Source organism: Myodes glareolus, chromosome 12, assembly GCF_982192425.1.
Source record: "Myodes glareolus chromosome 12, mMyoGla1.1, whole genome shotgun sequence".
Taxonomy (NCBI): Eukaryota; Metazoa; Chordata; class Mammalia; order Rodentia; family Cricetidae; genus Myodes; species Myodes glareolus.
In genome coordinates, this window is record NC_142037.1 from 54,005,058 (window position 1) to 54,018,673 (window position 13,616).

A 13,616-nucleotide genomic window follows, 5' to 3' on the forward strand; every position below is an offset into this window, starting at 1 on the left:
AGTCAGTGTTGGCAATGTTGGATTCCTTGGGATATAATTTTCCTTCTAGTATTCTCTGTAAGGCTGAATTAGTAGTTACGTATTGTTTAAATTTGTTTTCATCCTGGAATATTTTGTTTTCTCTGTTGATAGTGAACGAAAGCTTGGCTGGGTAAAGTAGTCTGGGCTTGCATCCATGGTCCCTTAATTTCTGCAGTACCTCTATCCAGGACCTTCTGGCTTTCATGGTTTCTATAGAGAAGTCTGGTGTAAGTCTGATAGGTTTACCTTTATAGGTTACGTGACCTTTTTCCTTTGCAGCTCTTAATATCCTTTCTTTAATCTGACTGCTTTGTGTTTTGATTATTATATGGCGAGGGTATGTTTTTTTCTGATCCAGTCTATTCGGTGTTCTGTATGCTTCTTGCACCTTCATAGGAATATCCCTCTTTAGGATGGGAAAGTTTTCTTCAATAATTTTGTTGAATATATCTTCTGGACCTTTGATCTGCAATTCTTCTCCTTCTTCTACTCCTATTATTCTTAGATTTGGTTTTTTTATTATGTCCCATATTTCCTGAATGTATTGTGATGAGAATTTGTTGGATTTGCTGTTTTCTTTGGTCAGGGCATTTATTTTCTCTATGGTGTCTTCATAATCTGAGATTCGTTCTTCTATCTCTTGTATTCTATTGGTTAAGCCTGATTCTGTAGTCTCCGTTCATTTACCTAGATTTTCCATATCCAGCCGGCCCTCGGTTTGTGTTTTCTTCACTGCCTCCATTTCAGTTTTCAATTCTTGAACTGATTCCATTACCTGTTTGATTGCTTTTTCTTGGTTTCCCAGGGTATAATTTACGAATTTACTCATTTCTTCAACCTTTTTGTTATATTTGTCTTCCATTTCTTTACTCATTTCTTCCATCTTTTTGTTATATTTCTCTTCTATTTCTTTCAGTGAGTTATTCATACCCTGTTTAAGAGACTCTATTGCTTTCATAATGACACTGTTTTCCACTTCTTCCGGAATAGGGCGTTCAAGTCCTTCTGTAGTAAGATCGCTGGGATCTGGTGTTTTCATGTTGTTTTTCAGATTTTTGGAGGAATTCTTGCCTTGGCGCCTGCCCATCTCTTCCTTCAGATGCTCTCCAATGGCTCTTCCCTCCGCTGGGTCTTCTTCTACTGGATTACTGCCCCTTGCTATCCAGGAATCACTTTGCCTGCAGTCTTAGCTTTCTGCAGGCAGGCTATTAGAACAAAGGGACTTCCTTCCCTTTGCACTCATCACCTGTCCCGACCCGCGGTGCCCACCCTGGCTGAGATGGAGGAATTTAAGCCCCGAAAAAGGGAGAGAGGAGGGGAGGGGTTCGAAGCTGAAAGCTGGGATGGCGTAGCAGGTGAGAGGAATTAGCTGGGGGAAGCTGCCCCTTTGGAGTAGCCAGGGAGATAAGGATGGCAGGAATATTGTGTGTTCCCTAACCGGACCCCTCCATAGGATCAGAGCCCCTTGCTGGTCAGAAGACTCCCTGCCTGCGGTCTTAGCTTGTTGCAGGCCGGATATAAGAACAAAGGGACTCCCGTCCCTTTGCACTCACCGCCTACCCCAGCCCGCGGTGCCCACCCTGGCTGAGATGGAGGAATTTAAGCCCCGAAAAAGGGAGAGAGGAGGGGAGGGGTTTGAGGCCGAAAGCTGGGATGGTGTAGCAGGAGAGAGAGATTAGCTGGGGGAAGCTGCCCCTTTGGAGTAGCCAGGGAGATAAGGATGGCGGGAATATTGTGTGTACCTAACCGGACTAGTATGATGGTCAACACACTTACCCCTCCACAGGATCAGAGCCCCTTGCTGGTCAGAAGACTCCCTGCCTGCGGTCTTAGCTTGCTGCAGGCCTGCTATCAGAACAAAAAGACTCCCGTCCCTTTGCACTCACCGCCTGCCCCGGCCCGCGGTGCCCACCCCGGCTGAGATGGAGGAATTTAAGCCCCGAAGAAGGGAGAGAGGAGGGGAGGGGTTCGAGGCCGAAAGCTGGGATGGCGTAGCAGGAGAGAGGGATTAGCTGGGGGAAGCTGCCCCTTTGGAGTAGCCAGGGAGATAAGGATGGCGGGAATATTGTGTGTTCCCTAACCGGACTTGTATGGCGGTCAACACACTTACCCCTCCACAGGATCAGAGCCCCTTGCTGGTCAGAAGACTCCCTGCCTGCGGTCTTAGCTTGCTACAGGCCGGCTATCAGAACAAAGGGACTCCCATCCCTTTGCACTCACCACCTGCCCCGGCCCGCGGTGCTCACCCCGGCTCCTGATTTCAGTTTTGAAGCCAAGGTATTTTCAAAATATCTATCTTGGATTAATTTAGCAGCATTTATAAACAAATATCTTTTAGCAAGTGTTGTTCCTTCCTCAACATTCAAACAATTCAAAGAGAGCATAATGGCACACAGTATCAAGATTCTCTGTGTATTTTCCATCTTTATGCAGCTTTATTTTAACCTCTATTTCTTTTATTTTTACTTTTACTTTTTGAGGCAGGTTCTCTGTATATCTTTGTCCTGGAATAACTCTGCAGACCAGGCTGCTTTTGAACTCACAGAGATCCACTTGTCTCTGCCTCCTCAGAGCTGGGATTAAAGGTGTCTGCTACAACACCTTTAACTCACAGAGATCAATCTACCTCTGCCCCTTGAAGTCACAGAAGTCAATCTACCTCTGCCTCCCAGGCATTGGAATTAAAGATGTGTACCACCACACCCTACTTCTCTCTTTCTTTCTTTTTTATTTTTAATGACTTTAACCTTTAGCCTGCATATATTTTTAACACACTGTAAAACATTTAGAGGTTTTCTTCCTCTTTGAATCTCTCTTTACTGCATATCTCTCTTTTTCTGACCATGTGAGCCTTTAATTTACTAAGCAATATGGAGAGCCATGGCTTTGACGGCTAGATCCAGCCCATTCCTTAGCTTTCCAGCCTCATGACAGAGGATTGCTGGAGCCATTTTTATTGCCACAACTCCTGTGGCATTTCAAGGTCCCTGCCAGCAAGCAAGCTGCATCATTCTGCTCACAGACCACACTCAAGTGCTTTGGGCTGCCTGCCTGAAAGAGTCAGAGTTTTCCCAGGCAGGATGGTCCAGAAAGCCAGCATTTTAAAACAGCACAGTTTTTTTTCCTGCTATAGCTGAAAACCGAAAATCATATGTTCAGCTTTTCATCAACACCATTTAAGTGTTTTGTGGCAGGACCTCTTAAAAGAGATGGAGGGTTTTGGAGCTAAAGCTGAGTCAGGAAGCCTCTCTTAGATTAGAGCACTTGCTTGCCTCTAGCAAGCAGAGTAGACCCGAGAAATTGCTGCTACCAAGAAAAGATGCTGTACTCTATTCTTTTCCAAGATTTCTCAAGCTTTCTGTGGATTCACTTGATACTGTATACTATTAGGCTCTCTTTGAATTGTTTGAATGCTGAACAAGGAGTAATAGTTGTTAAAAGATATTTGCTTATAAATGCTGCTGAATTAATTCAAGATAGATATTTTAAAAATACCTTGACTTCAAAATTGAAGTCAAAATGTATGCTACTTTGGAGAAGAGATTTTGTTTTTGTTTCCACAAAAAAATGAGAGACTGTGGATTTATTCTGAGCTAAGAAAAATCAGATTTGATCAAGGAAGAGCACCCAAGAAATCCTTGGTAGGAACAGATGGCCCAGATGTCAGAGTTCTACATCCAGAACAGATTCAAGATTACTGCCTGAGATGATTAAGACTCACAGGATACTCCAGTCAGGACTTGCTTATAACTCTAAATTTTCTTTAGGTCCCCTTAAGATTATCAGTGTCACGTGCCCACAAACAGATTAATGGAGATGGGTTAAACTAATATGTAAGAGTTAGCCAATAAGAAGTTAGAGCTAATGGCCAAGCAGTGTTTTATTTAATACTGTTTCTGTGTGGTTATTTGGGGTGTAAGCCAGCTGGGTGGCAGGGACAAACAAGGGGCCCACTACCTTGCAATACCAATGCCCCAATAGAATGATATTATCTGTACATTCTCAATAGAAGAGTAACTATTTTAAAATTATAAAATTTATAGTTTTAAAGAATAATTATCTAAGTTTTCACATATGTGAAAGCCTGACTAAACAAACAAACATACAGACCTAATATATAACATCTCAGATCATTAATATTTCTTAATTTGCTGTATTTACATGATTAAAGTCAACAAAACTTCCTGAAATGATGACCACCAAATGACAATTACACAATTTTTGTATTTGATAAATATAACTCTAATAAACTGCATTAAGTAAAGTATTATCTTTTAATGAAAAAAATCCAACCTTTGCACATTTTATCTTATATATGATTGCTCCTTGATTTTATTGTCATTCTAAGCCATTTTTAAACCTTTAAATACCTAAAATAATAAAGTTAACTTGAGTTGCATTTTAGTATTTTGCTATATTATATATCACTTCTTCCATATGCATTCAAAGATATGACATTTTCCCCTTTAATTTACAAATAAAACCATACTAATAAAGAAAACATATGCTTTTATTTCTGTTATGGGGATGAATCATTTAAAAGTTTATTTTAACAGGAAGCAAATAAATAAATACATACCATGTTATTCTCTTTGATTGGCCAGCAATACTGAATATCTATGATTCTACCCAAGTTTTCGATGAATAATAAAAATGATGCATTATTCATCTTTGTAACCTATTGAAGCATTCACTGAAGAATCTTCATAATCGCAATTCCACTTGCTTAAAACAGAAACATGTCACAGACAGTTTTATGATATATGACAGTCATCAAAATAAAAAACAGTAATAGCAGCAGAGGAAGCAGAGAGCCACAGGGAAGCCTTGTAATTCCTATTTCTACAGATGTAGTGAGTTAGCTGTTCTAAAGAATGGAAATGTGTTCTCTAAAATAAACATCAAAATTTTATTATGAATTATACTTTTAGGTAACTTCATTTCTTTTAAATTCTAAATATTTTGGGGTCTTTATTATTCCTACTTTTAAATTTATGCTTATTTATTGAATTTATTTGTATTTTTTTAATACTTGGGCTTCTTCATTTTCTCCCATTTCTCCTCTGAGACTCTTTCCCCATTTCCATATTAGTTTAACTTTGAAAAGTCTTTTATATTTCCGAATTTTTATTTGTTTTATTTTTTTAGATTGTTATGTTCTTGCTACTTTTCTTCTTTCCTTTTCTCCTCCAAACCCCAATTAGTTCAAATTTCTTGCTTTAAAATTCATGACCTCTTTTTTCATTATACATTTGTTTGCTTGTTTTATTCTATTTTATTCTATTTTGTGTTTTTGTGTGTATTCCAAATCACATAAGTACAACCTGATCTGTTTGAATGCTGATACTAAACCCACTAGTCTAGTAAATGCTAGTGGCCATCTACTGGAACATGTTAGATAAAATTGGGGTCATGTTCTTAAAGAGAATGATCTCCCAGAAAGTACCAGTTACCCATAAGTCCTTGTCTAAGGTTGGTATTTCATTAGATATGAAAGGGTATACTGTATTGAATTGGCTTTTTAATAATATTTAGTACCAATTAAATAGAATCAACTTCTTTTTTAAAATTTATTTATTTATTAAATATTCCTACCTCCTCCCACTCTCCATCCCTCTCCCTCTCCAGTCCTAAGAGAAGTCAGGGTGCCCTGCCCTGTGGGAAGTCAAAGGCCCTTTCCCATCCATCCAGGTCTAGGAAGCTGTGCATCCAAACAGACAAGGCTCCCAAAAAGCCAGTACATGCAGTAGAGTCAAAATCCAGTGTCATTATCATTGGTTTCTCAGTCTGCCATCATTGGGAATATACCCAAGAGATGCCAAATCAGATTACAAAAGCATTTGTTCAACTATGTTCATAGAGCACTATTTGTAATAGTCAGAACCTGGAAACAACCTAAGTGTCCCTCAATAGAAGAATGAATAAATAAGGTGTGGCACATATACACTTTAGAGTTTTACTCAGCAGTAAAAAACAATGACATCTTGAATTTTGCATGCAAATGGATGGAAATAGAAAACACTTTACTGAGTGAGATAACCCAGACCCAACAACATGAATATGGTATGTACTCACTCATAAGTGGATTCTAGCCATAAACAAAGGACATTGAGCCTATAATTCATAATCCTATAGAAGCTAAATATGAAGATGAACCCAAAGAAACATACAGTTATCCTCCTGGATATTGGAAGTAGACATGATTGCCAGGCAAAAGTTGGGAGCACATGGGTAGGGGTTGGGGAAAGGGGAATTGGGGAGTGAGAAGGGAGAAGGGAAAGATTGGGGAGAGCTTGAGGGAATGAGATGGTTGAGGTGGACGAAGGGTGGATATGGGAGCAGGGAAGAAGATATCTTAATTAAGGAAGCCATTTTGGGTTGGCAAGAGACTTGGCTCTAGATAGGTTCGCAGGTGTCTGTAACATGAGGGAACCTGCTTGTTGTGGTTTCCTGTCCTGCCCAGTTCTCACAGCTGTTTAGCCCCAAAGAAAATCACACAGAGGTCTCTATATGTTATAAGCTGATAGGCCCATTAGCTCTGGTTTCTTATTAGCTCTTATGACTTATATTAATGCATTATTCTGATCTATTTTAGCCATATGGCTCTGTACCTTTTTCAGCTGGCAAGTCACATCCTGCAGCTTTGGTGATCTGGGCAGGAGTGGGAGGAATCAACTTCTTCCTTCCCACAATTCTCCTGCTCTAATTGCATCATTTCTATTTCCTGTATGGTTTTCCTGCCTATACTTCCTGCCTGGCCAATCAACGTTTATTTAAAACATGACTGACAGAATACAGACAATTCTCCCGCACCAGGTTTCCAAACAGATGTCCCCAGCTAGGTCCTAGGGCAGCAGAGGAGAGGGTGCCTGAACTGACCTTCTCCCATAGCCACACTGATGAATATCTTGCATATCACCATAGAGCCTTCATCTGGCGATGGATAGAGATAGAGACAGAGACCCACATTGGAGAACTGGACTGAGCTCCCAAGGTCCAGATGAAGAGCAGAAGAGGGAGAACATGAGCAAGGAAGTCAGGATCGTGAGGGATGTGTCCACCTATGGAGATGGTGGGAATGATCTAATGGGAGCTCACCAAGGGCAGCTGGACTGGGACTGAATGAGCATGTCATCAAACCGGACTCTCTGAATGTATCTAGAATCAACTTCTTAAAAGTTTAATTGAATTTAATTGTTTTCATCTCGTTCTTTGAAGAAAATTTAATAAATTATTAATTCGTATTCCATTTCCCCACCATGGGTCTTAAAAATAAAACAGAAAAATGAGCAAATGGAAGTGGATTGCTCCAACCAACTGGCAATGAAAAAAATTATAAAGCAAAGTTTGATGGTCCAATGGCAATTTCCCTTCTAACTTAAGCCTTTATCACTCTACTAATAAAAAGCTTGATGGAATGCTGCACATAAACCTTATGAAGCACTAAATCTATCCACTCTACCACTCTAATTGAAACCAGTACTCAGCAATGCCATTAAGACAATTAGAAACTCCATTGGAAATGAATAACTTTTAAAAAACTCATTTCACAGAGAGGACTGCAAGATGATGCAGGCGAATATGTAGCTAATCATTGCAATTTTGAAAGTATGCTTATTCTCCAAAGAAGCATTTAAGATGCAACATTTTCTAATTGTTCTTAACTTTCAATTAATTTTTTCAATAGGTGAGGATTCTTTTCCTCTTAATAAAACCACACCGACATGAAAAGACCTAATTATTCTTTTGATAGGTTTTTAATTTTACCATTGATTTAAAAAAAATACTGTTGTTATCTTTTGAGTTTGACATTTTTTTTATATTTCACATACTAGATCCAATTCCCCCTTTCTCCTGTTCTTCTATCTCCTCCCATCCACTCCTCAGAGGAGGTAGAGCCTTTCTTTGGAAGTTAACAAATTCTGCTATACTGAGTTGAGCTAGGACCACGCCACTCCCTTGTATCAATGCTGAGCAACTTATCTCACCACATGTAATGGGCTCCAAAGATCAAGTTCATGAACCCAGGATATTTTATGGTGAAATTAAATCACAAAATATAAAGGAAGGAAAGGCTCAATAATTAAAAGTTTAAGAAATATATTTGTGAAATAAATATATACAGTCTAGAAGCAGTATTTGATCAAAATTTCAAGTAATATATTACAGGATAAACCTTGAATGCTAATAGTCAGAATTTGCAATGTTTTATTTACAATGTTACCATGATCTTTTTGTCATTTTTTATCAAGTACCAATAAGAATATTTTCGGTTATTTACTATTTATGTACAATTAATGAAAATTAAAATGGCACTTGTAAATTTTGCTTTCACATAAATTTGCATGTGGCATCAATCACTATTTTCTGTTAAAATAAAAAATATAATGCTGGAACATGTGATATAGAAGGAAAAAAATGATTTTGAAGTTCAAATAGACCTTGCCATCCCCTCTTGCATTGTTCCCTATGATTGCTCACATATAACCCCCAATAAATATATCCATAACTAATCAGTAACTTCTGTTATGTTCAGTTAGACTTCATTTACACTGATAAGTTCTGCCTGATGAACAAATATATCTGACCCATTTAATAGTGATTTGCACATGATGCAAAAATAATGCACACAGTATATTCATGTTCAAATATATGTGGATATATATATACATATATATATATATACAGACTCACAGAATTTATTTTTCTTCTTTCATGTAGCTGATATGATTTGATACACTGAGATTTTTATATAAAAATTTTACGTGTTCTTGTTATTCCTTAAAAATTACTTAAAAATATAAAGAGGATGTCAGGCCTAAGGACACAAGTCAGGAATCCCACATGGAGAAATGCCTCAAAATCGTGGTAATTACAAAGTAAGTTTGAAGCTGACAAAAGAAAAGAAAATAATCAATATACATACCCAAAAATAAAGAATCACAAATTTTTATTGCTTTGACAATGAACCTGAAAGAACAGCTTAGAAGGGTATTTCCATATTGTGGTTCATGTTAAGCACGTACAAAACATCAATGTGGGGAAAGCATCTCAGGTCTGTTTAAAGGAGGAAGTAGAGAAAGGGGAAAGATGATACTCAGAAATTTTTGGAACTAATAATCAAAATACTGTTTTTTTTTTCAGCCACCAATGGTACTTTATTCTGGAAACGTCTATGTATTCCAAAGTATTAACATCCTTCCTGTCACCCCCATGGCCCCTGCAAATCCAGAAAGACAAAAGACAAAGATGTCATGTATAAACACCTCTTACCTACTTTCTCTAAAGCCCTAAAAATGTCACTGTATGTAAGCAAGGTTCTTGAAGGACTGGCCTTGTGTTCAGTGACTGCCAGTCCTTCCCAGGGGGCAAATGGCCAACGCTTCTGCTTCCATCTCAAAGATCCGTTTCTCCATCATTATACATTATCATTCCCCACTTGACAGCTTCTTAGCAATTTAATTGTTGGGTGCGTTTTTCATTTGGCAAAAATTCAAACTGGCTTTGCGTGGGATGTTTAGTGTCAGAAGCGGCAGTGTTGACGCTCAGGCTCCGAGGGAGAAGAGAGAGCTGTGCATATTCCTGGAAGAGCACACGCCGGAGGCTGGAAGGGGCTGTGCAGTCAGCGCCACAACACCGCCTGCTTTCCAAGTCTGTGACTGCTGACCAGAATACAAACGCCCCAAAGACGAGCCCTCTGCTTCACTTGTCCAGAGGGTGTCAGAGTCGATATGCATGACCCCAACACATGGCACTCTATGTCATCCAGAAGATGGCTCACTAGGAGCATCTTAGAAGACCAGGGTGTGCCCGAGACAGCATCTCCTCTACCCAGAAGGGTACGCCTTAAGGATCTTCACGTCATCCACAGGACGGTCCTGGGAGTTTGTTTCCACCATGCCTACTCGATTCACCATTTCTATACCCTGGCACACTCGGCCAAAAATGGTATGTTTGCCATCCAGCCACTGAGTGGGGGCGAGGGTCACGAAGAACTGGCTGCCATTGGTGTCTGGCCCTGCATTGGCCATCGCAAGAATCCCAGCCCCAGTGAACTTCGGGTCTGGATGAAGTTCGTCTTCAAACTGTTTCCCATAGATGGATGCGCCACCGCGGCCTGTCCCTGTTGGGTCACCGCCTTGGATCATGAAGTCCTTGATGATCCTGTGGAATTTGGTGCCGTTGTAGTAGCCCCGCCGAGCCAGCTCTGCAAAGTTCTTACAGGTCTTTGGAGCATGCTTCCAATACAGCTCCAACACAATGATCCCCATGCTAGTCTCCAGGTAGACGTTGGGCGGCTGCCATGTGTCAGGGGGAATCCCAAAATACTGTTTTTATATTTAGCTGAATGAAGTTTAGGAAAACTTTTCTAGGTTGTTATAATTAGAGGTGCAAAGCAATTGAAAATGAGCAAATAATATTTTCATTCAACTCGAGAAAATATATCATAAATAATAAAAATATGAGATACTTAAAATTTTGCTACCTATTTATTTTCATATTACCAACCAATTTATGAATTTTCTATCATTTATCAGTGTATATAATAAATATATCTTCTCCTAATTCTTGAAAATTTATACATTTTTTATTTTATTTACAAAAGCTATCTTTTCTATCATTTGTACCTATCACAGTTCCCACCCTCTTCCCTCCTCCTGTTCTCTCCATTTTTCTTCTCCTATCCCCAATCCACTCTTCTGAGAAGTTAAATGACATTGCTTTAAGGAAGGACAAAGGTCCTCCCAACTATATATAGCCTGAGCAAAATTTCTCCAAAGAGAATGTGTTCCAAAAAACCATTACAAGCAGCAGGGATAAATCCTGGTTCAACTGCCCGTGATCCTGTAGTCCACCCCAGTCATACAGCTGACATCCCCATTCAGAGGCTCTAGTTTGGTCCTAAGCTGGCTCCTTTCTTGTCCAGCTGGAGTTGATGAGCTCCCATTAATTTGGGTAAGCTGTTCCAATGTGTATCCCCATCATGATCTTGACCTCACACTTCGACTGGACTTTGATAACTCAACCCAGTGCTCTGCTGTGGATCTCTGCCTTTGTTGCTTGATGGAGGTTCTATGGTGACATTTAAGATAGGCATCAATCTGATTACAGGGCAAGGCCTGTTCAAGCATCTTCTCCACTATTGCTTAGCATCTTAGTTGGGGTCATCCTTGTGGATTCCTGGAAATTTTTGCAGTTCCAGGTTTCTTGCTAGCCCCATAATGGCTCCCTCAATCAAGATATCGCCTTCCTTGCTCTCTGTCTCTGTCCTTTCCCCATCTCGACTATCCTGTTTCCTTAAGTTATTTTCCCTCTTCTCCGGCCCTCCTTCTCTTCCACCCTCTCTTCTTCCCCCACCCTCATGCTTCAAATTTTCTCAAGAGTTCTTATCTATTTCCCCTTCCCAGGGGGTTCTATATCTGTTTCTCTCAGGCTTTCACCTTGGGGTTGTGGACTTAAGGCCTGCTATCCTTTTCTTTACGGCTAGTATCCACTTATGAGTGACTACACACCATGCTCATTTTTCTGGAACTGGGTTTTCTCACTCAGGATGGATTTTTCTAGTTCCATCCATTTGCATGCAAATTTCAAGATAATCACTTTTTTTTTCTGCTGAGAAGTACTCCATTGTGTAAATGTACCACATTTCCTTTATTCATTCTTCAGCTGAGTGGCATATAACCAAAGCATGCTCAATCATACTACAAGGACATTTGTTCAACTATGCTTATAGCAGCATTATTTGTCATAACCAGAACCTGGAAATCAGTAGGGTGGTGTCACAGAAAATTTAGATTCGACCTACTTCAACATCCAGTGCTCATGAAGGGCATTGGTTTGTAATTTTTATTTTTTGGTTGATTCTTTACATTTTTCCAGTATCAGAGTAACTGTAAAAAAGAGTTTTGCATTGTTCCTTCTGTTTCTATTATGTGCAACAATTTGTGGAGTATAGGTATCAGCTCTTCCTTGAAGTTCTAGTAGATTTCTGCACTGAAACGGTCCAGCTCTGGGCTTACTTTGATTTGGAGGATTTTGATGACTGCTTCTATTTCCTTCCAAGTAGTTCTATTTAAATTGTTCTCCTGGTCTTAATTAAATTTTGATATGTTGGACCTATCCAGAAAATTGTTCTTTTTTTTTTTACATTTTCCATTTTTGTTGAGTACAGATTTTTGTAGTATGGCCTAATGATTCTCCTGATTTCCTTGCTCATTTTTTTTGATATATCTCCATTTTCATTTCTGATTCTGTTAATTGGAATGTTTGCTCTCTGTCTTTTGATTAGTTTAAGTAACGGTTTGTCTTTGGTGATTTTCTCAAAGAACCAGATCATTGTTTCATTGATTCTTTGTATTGTTTCTATTTTATTAATTTCAGCCCTCAGTTTGATTACTTCTTGTCATGTACTCCTCCTGGCTGAGTCTGTTTCTTTTTGTTCTAGAGCGTTAAGGTGTGCTGGTAAGTTAATAGCGTGAGCTTTCTCCACTTTATTTGTACTTTCCTCTTACACTGCTTTCAAACAAGAATTTGGTCTTTAATATACAAAACTATCCATAAAACTTAGAATTGGACACATTTTATACTCATTGACTTTTCTCATAATTATGCAAGTTTGATATCTATTATAATATATGGCAATTATTTTAGCTTTAGTGCAACCACTAAGTTACTTTGGTTTTGATTGTGAGCCAAAATCATATATTATAACTAACTTTTTGTACGATGTTTGATTTGATGTAAGGCTAACTTAACTTTGAAAAAAATTAAATTACCAAAAGGTCATAGTTGAATTCCTAAAACTAACTTCAGGTGGCACATAGCAACCTGTCAATCTAGGGGTCACCAAATACCTCAGGCTTCTGTGGCATTCTAAACTCATGTTGATATACAAAGACAACTACAGACATAAACAAGCACACATACACACACACACACACACACACACACACAGAGAGAGAGAGAGAGAGAGAGAGAGAGAGAAACAGAGAGAGAGAAACAGAGAGAAACTGTGAGAGAGAAAGAGGCAGAGAGAGAGAACAACAGATAGAAAGACAGTACTAGTATATTTATTTAATAGAGTAACACTTCATCAAGTGAAATATAAAACATGCAAACACCAGCATCCTTGTAACATCTGGGTACAGTTTATACTTAATAGTTACAGAGTACAACTATTTACTTATGAAATGAAGCTGAATATTTCAATGATCAATTCCTATGGCTTTACTCTGTTTTGTTTTGATTAAATACATTTGTCAACATTATTGGAGCCTTAAAATACACATACATCCCATCAGGTCAGTGTATTACAAATCAAAATTTTAATAGCCCTGCTATATTCTCTGTTCATCTTTGTACAACTTGTAGCATAATTATATCTCCCGTGTATAATTTATAAAAAATATAGTAATTAAACTAATGCAACATAAATCCAAAGTGAGAGTGAAGGTAAGAAATAATGAAATTTAAAAGAAAATATTTCTTTCATTACATATATTCATAACATGTAACATAATTCCTTTGCATACCTCAAAAACAACAGCAATCATTGACATTACCAGTACCCAGAGATCTAAGATATTCTTTCTAGT

General features: G+C 38.6%; 1 pseudogene; it reads right to left on the reverse strand.

Moving 5' to 3' along the window:
* Window positions 1-9,152: 9,152 nt before the first annotated feature.
* LOC148120267 (peptidyl-prolyl cis-trans isomerase-like 1 pseudogene) lies at window positions 9,153-10,335 on the reverse strand (annotated as a pseudogene).
* Between the last annotated feature and the right edge of the window lie 3,281 nt (window positions 10,336-13,616).